Genomic DNA, 15,627 nt, shown 5'->3' on the forward strand with positions numbered 1-15,627 from the left:
CTCCAACGGGTTTGGTCCAAGTCCGACCTCCATGGATCCCTAATCTGGCCCATAATAACTCTATATAAAAGGAGATTAGAAATGAGATTAATGATAATTTTTTTAATCATAATCTTCGTGCTCCCCTCTGGGAGTGGACGGAAAAATCAGTTTTGACAAAACTGATATTCTGTCTTCTTTCTAATCAAGCCCTTTTCGATTCTGACAAGCTTTGCCCACCCAAAGGTCATTATCTGAGTTCAGGATACAGATTAGAAGATTTGTGATTGAGTACGAAGAACATCTTGTGGAGAAGGCGCAAACAATCGTCATATTTTGGAGAATTAGATCGGTAATTCTAAACCGTAGGAAATTCATGTTTTAGGTTTTAATTCCTTTTACATGAATTATTTGTGTTCTTGTATGCAATTTTGATTGTTTAACATGTAGATAATAATCCCATAATAGATCAAATAGATCTGTAGATCTGATTTATTTGTTTATGCATGTCTTCCTCTGTGCAAGAGACACCAAACCCCAACATAGTGTTAGTGGATAGTGACACCCACATTATAAGTAGGGCTGGGGAAAAATACGAAAAAATGATATATCGCTCGTATCGTATTGAAAAATATCGAAAAATTATCGAATTTTCGATATATCGTAATTTTCGATACGATACGATATCGTATCGTAAGTTTTCGATACGATAACGATATGAATTTCCTTATATCGCGATATATCGTTTTATATCGAAAATACGATATATATCGATAATTTTCGATATATCGATATTTTCGATATATATCGATATTTTATTTTCGATATATCAAATTTCGGTACGATATATCGAAATATCGATACGATAATGATATGAAAATTTTTTATATCAAAACTTTCGATACGATAACGATATGAAATTCTTTCATATCGATATTTTCGATGCGATACACGATACGACGTTTTCGATACGATATATCGTATCGATCCACCCCTAATTATAAGTAGTGTTTAATGGTGGTATGAGTTGTAAAAAAGTTGATGTATAGAGGTAATAAATATGGATAATTCTCCAAAAAATGGAATGCACATATTTTTGTGGAACAGACAAGAATGAAAAGTACACATATTTTTATGGGACGGGAGGAGTATTTTATAAAAAAATAGTTAAAATTTGATAAAATTTTCCTACTTTGTAGTATATACCTGTAATTTTTTTTATCATTTTTTTCTCTTTTTATTTAATTTATTTTCCATTTTTTTAATCATAAAATCATCTGTATATACCTCATTCATCAAATCATTTTTGTCACACCAAAATCTTCTTCTCTCACTCATTTTTTTTCCAAATTTTCACTCTCATTTTGCAAATATGGCTGATGAGCCATACGACTGGAATCGTATGTTGAACATGCTCAGCGGCGGCAACGTGCCGTTGCCGGATTACCTGACTCCGGGTACTAAAGGCTTTTCGATGCCCTCTATGGCGCGCTACTAGCCCGGGTCCGGCTACTCAATGCAATCGCTATCTCAAATTTGGGAGAACTAGCCAGAGGAGGAGGAAAGTAGGAACAAACTCTGGACAAATACGAAGCCACTGCCCGTCATGCCCACACTCTGCTCGAGAAGGAGAAATTGTTTGAATTGTGGATCTCCAACAAAACTGGAATGATTTTTGGACGAGGTGACTAGCACCTACAGCAACAAGCGCTCGAGAGGAACGTTGCCCTGCACAGCGAAGATGCTTCGCTGTCATTTCGCGCAAGTCGATGCGGACCCGAAAATTTTTTGCGACGTCTACAAGAATGAAGAAATGCAGTACCAAAGCGGAACAAGTGGAGTTGACTTTTTGAGGGCGGCTATAATGGTCTTCCAACAATACATTGTGCGGGCCTTCAAGTATGGCAATACTTGGGCGAAGGTTTGGAATATCGATAGGTGGGCCGGTGGCACCGAGTCCAGCACGGAGTTCAGCTCTAAATGACGAAGAACATGGCGAATGACCTGTAACACCACCTACCCGCTGGCTACTAGCCAGATAAATGAGGCCACAATTTGATACCATAAAGTATGGTGAATTAAAATTTATTAAATTAAATAAAATATTTTCACATCATCAAGTTGCAATGTGGCTCACAATCCATCACAAATATCATAAATTACTCGTATGAAGCACCACTAACCACATAATCATACTCATTATTACTAACAGGCACACAAACAATTTTCAAATTCACGTAACCGTTAATCAACCGCACATACCCAAGTCTAACTACCTCATTAAGCAACACCCACATGTTTGGAGTACTAAAACTATAATATGCCCACGTGCAAGGCCCGATCGAAATCATAAAATATTTTTCATTGTGTGTGGACCGATCAAATATCATATACTCCCTCTGTTCCAAGGTAAGCGAGTCATATTCCTTTTAGGTAGCAAAAAATCCTCTCCCTTACTTTATTCTCCACCTACTTTATTTACCCTTTATTGCTCCACTTTTCCCTCTCTTATACTTACTCTCTCTACTCTAACTCTTTAAATATCAATTCCTTAGATCTTGTGCCAAAATAAATGTTTCGCTTATCTTGGTATGGGGGAGACGAGCGCAGAACGGGGATTGATATGTCTCTAAGAAATGTTTAGCTTATCTTGAAATGTCAAAAGAAATTTCTCTAAGAGTATCTATGGTTTCAGGGCATATACTTAACTCTAAAGGGTATCTTTGGTTTTAGTTGAAATGTCTCCGTGCTCTATTTACCACTTACTTTAATGTCTTTCATTACGTGTAGAAAAAGCGAAACATATTCCTATGATTTTTCATAATTTCAGCAATTTTACAATTGCACATCGATTAAAAAAAACACAAAAAAACCAAAACAAAACTCAGCTTCTTATCTGATCTGTTTTAAAGTATTTTATAGCTACATAGCTAATTTTTTTTGCTTTATAAAATATTAGTATCCTTGGTTCAATTCACTATAACATGCAATAAACTAAAATTTGATGTATGGTATATTTATACTATTTGAGTTTACAAGTTTTTTACTTTAAAATTTTCATTCTTTACTTGTCATTTCTTTTAATTATTACTTTTGGAACATTACGTCGAACTTCAGTCCAAAAAATAATCACATGTTCTTAATTCATACATTTGATATTCTAAAAATATATAGTTAATATTTTCTCTTTAAAAATATTAGAGTTCTTGGTCATTCACTATACCATTCAACAAATTAAAATCTTATACTTATACTTCGTATGATATAGCAATACATATTGAGTTTGCGGTTTTCATTTTAATTCTTTAGATTCCAAAAATATAATTCACTATATTTAATTTCTTAAATTTTAGAATGTTGCAATCGAGCCCGATGAAAAAATAATCACATGTTTTTAACACATTTATTAATATTTTAAAGCTATATAGTTAATATTTTCTCTTTTTTCATAAAATAGTAGAGTTTATTGCTCAATTCACCGTATAATAAGAGAATTTATAATTTGATCTACCATGTATTAATACTAATTAAGCATGCGATTTTCATTTAAGATTTTTCTAATTTTTTATATTAATATTTACATTCCAATATTTTAATTATTTTTAGAATATTATAACTCGTTAAAAAAATTATCACACGTTCTTAACTCATTTTTGTGACATTCTAAAGCTAAATAATTGTTTCTCATTTTTTTTTTTCAAATATCAGTATTGCTAACTTTAAAAAAAATACTGTATATAGAATTAGTAGAGTATACGATTCTTTATGTTCTTAATTTTGAATCAATTAGTTGATATATACTACATTAAAATAATCTAAAATGAAAAAAGTGAATTCATCCAATTATTTTCGTAATAAACGATAATTTATTGATTTTTCTTTTATGAAAAGTTATACTCGAATCTCAATAAAAAATAATTATATGTTCTTAACTATATAGTTATAATTTTTCTTTTTTTTATAAAAATACTAGAACTCCTAGCTCAGTTAAAATAAAAAAAAATATAGCATGTAATATTGATATCTCATTAAAATCTATACTACTTAAAAGTGGCAGTTTGTTGAAGTTACCATAATACTCTTTTTGAAGGGAAAATGAAAGCTACTACCTCCGTCCCCCAAAATTTGCTACACTTTGACCCGACACGGGTTTTAAGAAATGTAATGGAAAGTGAGTTGAAAAAGTTGGTGGGATGTGAGTCCTACTTTTAAAGTATTAGTTTTATAATAAAATGTGAGTAGGAGTGAGTTAGTGGAATATGAGGTCCACTACCAAAAATGATAAAAGTGAAGTGTATCAAATTTTCAGGGACGGACCGAAATAGTAAACTGTATCAAATTTTCAGGGACAGAGGTAGTAATTGTGTAAATTAATTTTCGTTTCACAAATGTTGCCATTTTTTGTAAGTGGTTTGTGACTGTACTGTCTAGACTCTATAGACATGTTAAAAATAATTGGATAAAAAATGGTCCAATCAAATGTAAATTTCTTGAAGAAAATACTTTTATATAGTTGCACTAGAATCCTGATTTTATTTTATGATGATTGCAGCATAGGTGAGGTTCTGCTTGGAATCCGGCGAAGGCTTCGGCGACAGCAAGCGGGTGAGACGGCAAGAGAGATGCCGGAGATGAAGAGGAAGCGGCAACGATGCTGCTGTCCAGTGAGGGACAAAGGTAAAATCTTTAGAACACCAAACGAGCAAAACATAAGTTTTAAATTAGAACTCTTGAAAACATGATTTAAAATTACAGAAAAATACCTCACACGGGCGACGACGCTGGCGTGAATGGAGACGAAACGGTTGACGGCGGTGAGTCTAGCCGCTAAATGCAGTGGCGACTGTTGCAAGCATGATTTTAGCTACAATAAACGAATAAGCCATGCTTGGTCAATAGTTAAAGCATGCGATACATATTAAATAAAGGATGAGGTGGCAGCTGAGGTGGCGAGAGCGTGGCAGCTTATGACGTGGTTGTGACGTGGAAAGAGCGTGCTTGCATGTGAAGAGGGAGCTGAGGTGGAATGTGACGTGGAAAGTGGCGAGGATCGCGTGAGTTGAACGAGCTAGGAACAGAGTATAAAAAGGGGAAGCTGCTGTCATTTCTTTTTGCGTGATTTGTGTTTTGTTGCTGAGCTTAGATCGTGGATCTAGAGCGTTTCTCTCTTTCGAATCATTGTACTTGTTGATTGTTCTTCTTGTAATACAATTCCTTCCTATTGATCATTCATTGCGTTGCTTATTGCGTTTTATCGCGAATTATCGGTGGATTTGTGTGTTACGAGCTAAGATAGGGAGACCTCGGAGAAAAGTCGTAACAAGTGGTATTCAGAGCAATCGATCTCCGGACGTAGGAACGGTGACTCGAGGTGCGGAAATGGAGAAGAAAATGATCGAGATGATGGAGCAGAGAATGGGCGAGATTTTAGAGCAAGTTTTGCAAGCTCACGGAGGGAAATTGGAGGAACTTACGCAGGCGATCGCTGCAATTAATCTGCAGAATCAAAAAAATAAAGCAACACTAAACTGCGGAGAAGGTAGTAGTGGAGGAGTTCGGAACGAAGGTGGAAATGATTGAGGAAGATCTACACGGTATGAGTTTCCTAAATTCGATGGAGATGGATTTGAAGGGTGGATGATGAGAGTGGAGTATTTTTTTCAAGTAGCGAAGGTACCAGATGAAGAGAAAGTAAGAGTTGCAGCGATTCATCTCGAAGGCAAGGCGTTGCAGTGGCATCGAGGATTTGAGAGCTTACATGGAGATGTGGCGTATGCAGATTGGCCGTGTTATAGCTCGTCCTTAGCCGCGCGATTTGGAGCACATGCGTATGAGGATCCTCTGGCTGACCTCAGAAATCTCAAACAAAAAGGTACGCTACAAGACTATATGGATACTTTTGATGAATTATATCCGAGGGCAGGAATTAGAGAAGATCAAGCTTTGAGCTTCTTTCTATCTGGATTAATTGATGAATTGCAAATGCCTGTGCGGATGTTTAGACCTAAGGGGTTAGCTGAGGCTTATTCTCTAGCAAAATTACAAGAACTTACTGTTAAGGCTTTAGGTGTTAAATCAAAAGTGACTCAAAGTAATGTGCAAGCTAGTAGCAGCTATTATTCGAGTAGCAAACCTCTTGCAGTTACAGCTACTAGTAAGGTTGCAGGAGCTGTAGCCAATTGGAATGGGGAAATAAGGACAGTAAATGGGGGGGAGTGAGAGCTAGCACAAATTTAACACCTAAGGAAATAGATGAAAAGAGAGCAAGGAAAGAATGTTTCTGGTGCCCTGAGAAATTCACTCCAAACCATCAATGTAATAAAAGAAAATCTTATGTGATACAATTGCTGGAAGTGGGAGATGTAGTTAAGGTTGAAGAGCAGGAGGAGAGTGAGGAGGAGATAGAGGAAGGAAAGGCTGATCTGCAGCTGTCTCTGCATGCCATGTGGGGAAAAGATGGCCCTCAAGTCATGAGAATTAAGGGAAAATGTCAGAAAAAAATCATAAGAATCCTGATAGATACTGGTAGCACTCATAATTTTTTAAGTGCTAAGGCAGCAAGGAAGCTTGATTGTGAACTACTTCCAGTTAACTCAAAGGCAGTGGAAGTAGCTAATGGGCAAATCCTACAATGTAAACAGAAGTGTAATAATCTGGAATGGGAGATGCAAGGGTCCAAGTTTCAAGGGGAAGTCTATCTTATTAACTTGGAGACTTATGATCTCATATTGGGAGGAGAATGGTTATCCACCTTAGGAGAGATTAAGTGGAATTTTAATAATCTCAGTATGGTATTTGAACTAGATGGAGAAGAAGTTAAGCTTCAAGGAGAGAGGTGGTCACCAAAAGCTGAGCAGCTTCATTGTTTACATGTTTTAAACCAGGGAGAAGAAGATGTGAATGAAAAAGAGATAAGTCAATGGATGCCTTCAGTTGAGACAGAATTGGATTGCTGTTATGAGATCAGTGCAGAAGAGATTTGGCCTGGTCTGAGTTTAATTCTGGAAGAATATGCAGCAGCGTTTGAGGAGCCGAAGACCTTACCTCCACAGAGAGAGCAAGACCATAAAATAATATTGAAAGAGGGTGCAGAGGCAGTAAATATGAGACCTTATAAGTATGCGGCACATCAAAAAGATGTGATTGAAACTATGATTGAGGATATGTTGAAAGCTGGAATAATCAGACACAGTGAGAGCTCTTTTGCAAGTTCTATTGTGTTGGTTAAAAAGAAAGATTCTTCTTGGAGGATGTGTGTGGATTATAGAGCCTTGAATGCTATAACGGTTAAGGATAAATATCCAATACCAGTAATAGAGGAGCTGCTTGATGAACTAGGGAAGGCTGCTTGGTTCTCAAAAATAGATCTGAGATCTGGGTATTGGCAAGTGAGGATGAGACCAGAGGATATACATAAAACTGCATTCAAAACTCATTTGGGCCATTATGAGTTTTTGGTAATGCCCTTTGGTTTAACTAATGCTCCAGCCACCTTTCAAAATCTGATGAATACTATTTTCAGGGAGTATTTGAGAAAGTTTATCTTGGTCTTCTTTGATGATATTCTGATATATAGCGGCACCAAGGAGGAACATGAATATCACTTGAAGATAGTAATGGAATTGATGAGAAACCACAGCTTATTGGCAAAGAGAAGCAAGTGCACTTTTGGGTGTAAAAGAGTAGAATACCTTGGCCATGTAATATCTGATGAGGGGGTGGCTACTGATGAGGGGAAAATTGAGGCAGTTAAAAATTGGCCTCAGCCTAGGACAGTGAAGCAAGTGAGGAGTTTTCTAGGCTTAACTGGCTACTACAGAAGGTTTGTACACAATTATGGGGTGATATCAAGGCCATTGATAGAAGTGATTAAGGGAAATGTGTTTAAATGGACATCAGAAGCTCAGGATGCCTTTGATAAGCTGAAAAATGCCATGATCACAACCCCTGTGCTGGCCTTGCCTAATTTCTCCAAAGAGTTTGTTGTGGAGACAGATGCTTCGGGTGTTGGTATTGGAGCAGTTCTAATGCAAGACAAGCATCCAATAGCTTTTATTAGCAGATCCTTGTCTCCTAAATATCAAGCCTTATCAGTCTATGAAAAAGAGTTGTTAGCTATCCTTATGGCAGTGAAGAAGTGGTGCCACTATCTACAAAGTAAAAAGTTTGTTATATTGACAGATCACCAAAACTTGAAGTATTTGATAGAACAAAAGCTGACCACCCCCACTCAACAGGCTTGGATGACCAAACTTATGCAGTTTGATTATGAGATCAGATACAAGAAGGGCATAGAAAATTCAGTAGCTGATGCCTTATCTCGAGTGCCAGAGGTGATGACCTATGCACTAACTTCATATGTGATTCCCTTAGAATTGATTGCAAAAATTAAGGAGTCATGGAAGAAGGATCCTCAAGTACAGAAGCTACTCGAGGAGAAACAGCAAGATGAGAGCTCACATCCAAAATTTAGTTGGAATAAGGGAGAGTTGAGAAGAAAAGGGAAGTTGGTGGTGGGTAATGATCTGACATTGAAGGCTCAAATACTATCTATTTTTCATGAGTCTGCTCTTGCTGGTCATTCTGGAGTGTTGGGAACTTACAAGAGAATATCAGCCTTGCTCTATTGGCCTAAGTTGAGGAAGGAGGTTAGAGAATCTGTGAGGGTCTGTGTTATCTGCCAGAAATACAAACCAGGTAACTCTCCTCCCTCTGGCTTGTTACAGCCTCTGCCAATACCTGCTGCTCTTTTTACAGATTTAACTATGGATTTTATTGAAGCTTTGCCAAATTCTCAAGGATATGATACCATATTATGGTAGTAGACAGGCTAAGTAAATATGCCCATTTTATGGCCTTGTCTCATCCTTTCACAGCTAAGAAGGTAGCAGAGGTATTCTTGGATTCAGTCTTTAAACTACATGGTATGCCTATTAAAGTGGTGAGTGATAGAGGGGCAATTTTTGTGGGAAATTTTTGGAGGGAGTTCTTAAATCCTGAAACTGATGGCCAATCAGAGGTAGTTAATAGGTGCTTGTAGTGCTATTTGAGGTATGCCATGGGGGAAAAGCCAAATACTTGGTCTCGGTGGTTGGCCTTAGCTGAGTATTGGTATAACACTACCTATCATTCAAGTATCAAAATGACCCCTTTTGAAGCTTTATATGGCTATGCACCTCCTCTACATGTTCCTTATTTACCAGGAGACTCTAATGTGGAAGCGGTGGATTTATCTTTGAGAGACAGAGAGGAGATGATTACTATACTTAAAGGAAATATTCAGAAAGCAGCTGACAGGATGAAGAAACAAGCCGACCAACATCGAAGTGATAAGGAATTTAATATTGGAGAGTGGGTATGGTTGAAGTTACAAGACTATAGGCAGAGATCTATAAGAGGCAAACACCATAAGTTTGAGCCGAAGTATTTTGGTCCATATCAGATATTGGACAAGATAGGGAAGGTAGCATACAAGTTGAACTTACCCTCCTCGGCAACCATTCTTGATGTGTTTCATGTGTCTCTATTAAAACCGGCTGCTCCCCCAACTGGTCCTATAACTGACTTACCCAATATATCTCACATAAATGATGCTATTCCTCAGGCTATATTGGACAGGAAGATGGTGAAGCGGCAGAATCATGCAGCAACAAAGTGGTTAATTCATTGGGTTGGAAGATAGCCGGCTGATGCATCTTGGGAGTTTGTGGATGTCATCAAGGAAAGATTTCCATGGTTCCTTGAGGACAAGGAACTTTGAGAGGGAGGCATTGTTGCAAGCATGATTTTAGCTACAATAAGCGAATAAGCCATGCTTGGTCAATAGTTAAAGCATGCGATACATATTAAATAAAGGATGAGGTGGCAGCTGAGGTGGCGAGAGCGTGGCAGCTTATGACGTGGTTGTGACGTGGAAAGAACGTGTTTGCATGTGAAGAGGGAGCTGAGGTGGAATGTGACGTGGAAAGTGGCGAGGATCGCGTGAGTTGAACGAGCTAGGAACAGAGTATAAAAAGGGGAAGCTGCTGTCATTTCTTTTTGCGTGATTTGTGTTTTGTTGCTGAGCTTAGATCGTGGATCTAGAGCGTTTCTCTCTTTCGAATCATTGTACTTGTTGATTGTTCTTCTTGTAATACAATTCCTTCCTATTGATCATTCATTGCGTTGCTTATTGCGTTTTATCGCGAATTATCGGTGGATTTGTGTGTTACGAGCTAAGATAGGGAGACCTCGGAGAAAAGTCGTAACAGCGACAGTGACGTCAACAGCGGCGGTGGGGTGTACCTAAGAGAGACGTGAGAAAAAAAACGAGAAGAAGAAAGGGAGAGGAAGGAGAAAAACGGGCGGTGGTGGGCAACGGCGACGGAAAGAGAGATGAGAAAAGGAGAGGGCGGTTGCTGGCCGAGGGAGTCGCTGGAGCTCACCACAGCTAGGCTGGCGTGTGAGGGCGGCGGGGAACGGCGACTGGGCGAGCTATGAGGTGTGGCGGGTGTGGAGGAAGCAAGTGGGCGGGGAATCAGGGCGTTGGACGGCGAGGCAAGCGGAGAGAGGCAGGCGGGGCGGGCAGCGGCGGAAGGAGTTGGATACCGTTGAGGGAGAGAGAGGAAGGAGGCGCATCAGTTTAATTTAGGGTTTCATGGATTTAGTTAGTATATACAAATTGGGATCTAATTTGGGGCTTTTAATGTAGCATAGGTTCTTACAGGAGTAGTATATGATTAATGTTCTTTTTAATTAAATAGGAGTAGAATTTATGTTAAACTATATAATTATTATTATAGTTTATAGCAAGGTTCTAATTTAGGCGTTAAATTTATGTTTATTGTATATATTTTAAAAATTAAATTAAATTTGTTTATTAATTTCTTGAATGTTTTTATTACTCTTTTGAAATTATTTTTATATTATATTTATGTATAAAGTTTTATTTATATTTAATACTATTCCGTCTCTGTAATTTATAAATATACATATTTAAATTAGAACCTAGCTTTAATTTTGTTTCATTATGTATATTTTGATAATTAATGAGGAAATAAAAATAGTTAATTGTTTCTAAAGATTATCCACAAAGATTTTATTTTTAACATTATCTTTAACACATTGTATTGTATGTGTATGCCAAAGTGGTCCACTATTTCATGTTCAAATTCATGACAATTATAGTATAAGTCTTATCCCAAACTCATAGATATCATGCTTTAATATGATTTTAATTATATTTATATGTATCTCATAGATATTATTAGCAAAAATAAATGACCTCCTTTAATTTTAATTGTATACTTCGTATAAGTTAATGTGATTAAGATTAATACACAAATATAAGACACTAAAGGAAGACTAACACCCCATCCCCACTATTTCACGAAGTTGTACGAAGACAGAATAGAGAAGAGATAATTGTATTATTTGTTAATAGAAACCAATTTTGGATTAGGATAATGTATTATTTGCTTTTCATAATCCTAGCAATTTATTATTATTAATATTATTATTTGATTTATTTTTATTTAAGATAACTGTTCTTGTTGTCTTTCTTTCAATTCTTCAAAAAGAATAAATAATACTCTACAAAACTCCATTTGCTTTATTAGTTTATACAATGAATATTGTGATATATGTAACATTTTAACAATTTTAGAAATTTGACTGTCAGGATAAATAATAAAATGAATAATATTTCATATTAATTTAGATAGAGATAATACTTATCAATTATTCAAATTATAAAATACAGTATAAATAGATGTAATGCATTTAAGTTTAGTATGCTAGCTATACTAAATTATCATGTGATATATAAAATTGTACTCTATTTTCTTCACATGGTAATACACAACTAAACTATATAATTATTATATTTATATAATAATCTGATTTTTTTGAATCGATCTCAACTCACACATATTTTCTTTATTTGTGTATCGTATTTTAACTAAACTCACATTCTTTGATCATTAATCACTCATCTCTTCTTTGTGATTTATTTTACTCCACTTATATCATAAATTAAAATTGTATAAAATCGTTTGTTGAATTTGAAATTTTTTCATTTATTAGGAAAGAATAAATTATTAATTTAGAGTGGGACATGATTTACATTTTTGTTTTGTAAATCTTTCTATGATTTTGAATTCTTATTTTCTATAGTTTAATTAATATTACTCCCTCCGTCCCGGCTAAGATGACGCATTGCTTAGCCGGCACGGGATTTTAGGAGTTATTGGTTAAAGTGTTTAATTGGAGAGAGAGAAGGTGTGTGTAGATATTAAAGTAGAGAGATGAAGATAGATGGATATTTTAATAGGAGTGAGAAAAAGTGGTTGAGTGTATTAATTGGAGAGAGAAAGTTACCAAAAAAAGAAATGTGTCATCTTAGTTGGGACAAACTAAAAAGGAAAACGTGTCATCTTAAGCGGGACGGAGGGAGTAGTATTCGTTATATGAAAATCTTATGTCCCATGCATAGCATGGGTGTTAACACTAGTTAGATAAATACTCCCTAATATAGTGCGTCTCACAACTAATTAAATATTTTGAAATTGTTAAACACATATTTTGGAACCATCTATTATCATACTCTGTTGGTCATTAGTAGTCACATTTCTTGGCGGCACGAGTTTTAAGAAATATTAAGAAAAGTGGGTGGCAAAAAGTTAGTGAAATATGAGTCTCACGTGTACTAGCTTTAAATGAAATGTGAGTGATATGAGTTAGTGGAATGTGGATCCTATTACCATTTATGGAAAAAGTAAACCGGAACTCCTATTCACGGACAGACTAAAATGGAAAAAAAGGAACTCCTATTCGCGGACGGATGGAATATTACATTTTTCAAAAGAAATAGACATTTATATAATTACAAATCCATAATTTTTTAAAAAACAGTGATTAAATTTCATAGTATTAATTTTAATACGGGTGGCTATTATTTACTATTTCTTTATTAATTTGTGATCGCAATTCACACACTACAATTGGTCATATCAGGGAGTAGTATAAAAACCTACTCGTAGTATAATTGATTTAATAATCTAAATTGAAATATTAGAATTGTTTTGTTAATTTTCAATATGGTTCCCACAACAAGTCTATTTCATTTTCATGAAACTTCTCCAAGTTCTCTTCTCTCTTCTATATCCATGCTTTTCCGCAAGAGCATGGATGTAGGCCCGGACTCTGATTTATTCATTTTTTACTCCCTGCTCTTCGCCGAATTCTCGAAAGGTAAGGTATGCTCAATTTTTATCATTTCCCTCTTTTGTTTTATTTCTAAAGATTAAATATTGAATTTCAAATTTTGGTGTTTTTAACTTGTAGATTTGTAAAGGTCCTAAAATCATCGAATCGGTGACATATCGGGGTTGTGGGGCTGTCCTCGTGTCGATGGGGTGCCTTAGTCCAGTCGCTGGAAACCGCCAGATTCATACTCAAGAGATAAGATTCTTAATTTGTGCTTACTTGGTTTGATAACCAAGGTATATTATACATCTCATCATTTTTTTAATTTAGAAAATTAAAAGTTATTTAATAATAATATAATTAGTTGTGAATGACTATAATTATTTCGTTTGATGATATTAAAAATAAATCAAGTATATATACATGTAGTCTTACGAGTTGCGTGTGTAACCTTTATTTTTAGACTCATACACACAATGTTTCGTCTTCATCTTCGGATCCAAACATATTGCAAATACCATTGATTTTATAATAACCCATGGATATTGTTCGAATTTTAGTGAATTCAAACACTTCAAAATAAGTTTGAAAGTTCTAATTATATAATGTTATATTTTGAGCTATAACATTACATTAGTCAAAGATGTTGCAAAAATCTTTCAATTCCCATTTATTTAGACAAATTTCATAAATCAATTTATGAAATTTGTCTAAATAAATGGGAATTGAAGTTTAAAGGTACCCCTTCCATTTTTAAATGATAATTTTAGTTAAATAGAAATTTTATTCGTAAAGAAATTCAATTTATGAAATTTTCTAAAATAAATGGGAATTCAAATTTGATGATATCACTTCTATTTTTAAATGATAATACTAGTTAACTAGAAATTTTATTAATCAAGAAATTCAATTTTTGATATTTGCCTAAACAAATGGAAGTGTATTATTGCAGTGATTGTATATAATTTCAATTATATTGTATAATTTGAAACATAAAAGGTTCATCTATATTTAAAATTTGACTAAACAAATGGAAGCATATTATTGCATTGATTGTAATATATAATTTCGTACCTTATATAATTCACGTAATTTGATAATGAGTTGACTTTACAAATATAATAAAATGGTAGTTTAGTGAAGATATATTAGTTGATAAAAACACCGATTTAAATAAAAACCGATTTTAAATATAGGGATATATTGTATACACAATCTTTGTTAATACTCCGTATATCTTTATTCATGAAATAAATATTACTCCCTCCGTTCCACAAAAGATGTCACACTTGTAGGGCGATACAAAATTTTATGAGGTTTTGTTTTGTATGTTAAATGGAGAGAGAAAATATAATTTTTATATTCATATGAGAGAGAACTTTATCTAAAAAGAGAAATATGCCATATTTTATGGGACAAACCAAAAAGGAAAATGTGACATTTTTTATGGGACGAACGGAGTAATATAGAATGAATCAAAATGGAGAACTTAGACAAATAATAAGAAGGATAAAGATAAATTAACAACAACTGTATATACAAAATACCCCTTAATTTAATTCTATTTTGAGGATAATATTTTATGACTAATTTACCCTTAGTAATTAATGTTGGATATTTCTAACTGTACTAGTTTAGGAAAATATCATTGATTTAGGTTTTAAACTATTTATGTTAATATTGATTAACACACTACATAATTAAATTACTATATTTAATTATAAAATAAATACTACTCTCGTAGTATATAATTTAATAAAGTACTATACTACCTTTTAAAAGAAATTTATATTTGTTCATTTTATAGTTTAGTATCTAGTGTTTTATTGTCATTCATATTATTTTTTCATAACTTTTTTGGGTTTTTTTTTGTTAATATTTCATTCAAATTGTCATGCGATGTAAATCATCAATATTGTTACAATGAAATAATTCAATATATGAAAATAATAAATTCAAATAATAAAATAATTTTTTATATAACTGAAATGTTAACTATACATGAGAACATACTTATAGTCATAATAATTTAATATATTTTGTGTTTTCTTTTTATTTTTGCGCTATTTTTCTTTAATAGTTTCCTTAGCTTGTTCCTTTTTTATTAAATATCCAAAAGCATATACATAATTTTTTTAATTTTAATTACTTTTAGCGATAAGTATTTTTATATTAATAAAATATTAATCATTATTTCTTAACTAATCATTCAGTTATACAATAATATAATTGAATGCGAATGACCATTATCATTTTAATATATTTTTTACTATTATACATTGTATTATGTTTGTTTTGTAATTTTTGAGTCAAGATGTAGATTCCACAAAAAAACCGACTAACGATCATCAATTAGTTGGACGAGAGTACTAAGAAATCAAGTATATATATAGTATATATATATATATATATATATATATGGTCATTTTAAAATTGTTGAATAATAAAATATTTGGATGTGAA

General features: G+C 34.0%; 1 pseudogene; it reads left to right on the plus strand.

Annotated features, from left to right (window-relative positions):
* The first annotated feature begins 5,064 nt into the window (after positions 1-5,064).
* LOC148932468 (uncharacterized) lies at positions 5,065-10,842 on the plus strand (annotated as a pseudogene).
* Positions 10,843-15,627: the final 4,785 nt, after the last annotated feature.

This window comes from Salvia hispanica, chromosome 2 (genome assembly GCF_029641045.1).
Source record: "Salvia hispanica isolate PSC_SH4W2 chromosome 2, Shi_PSC_v1, whole genome shotgun sequence".
In the NCBI taxonomy this organism is placed as follows: domain Eukaryota; kingdom Viridiplantae; phylum Streptophyta; class Magnoliopsida; order Lamiales; family Lamiaceae; genus Salvia; species Salvia hispanica.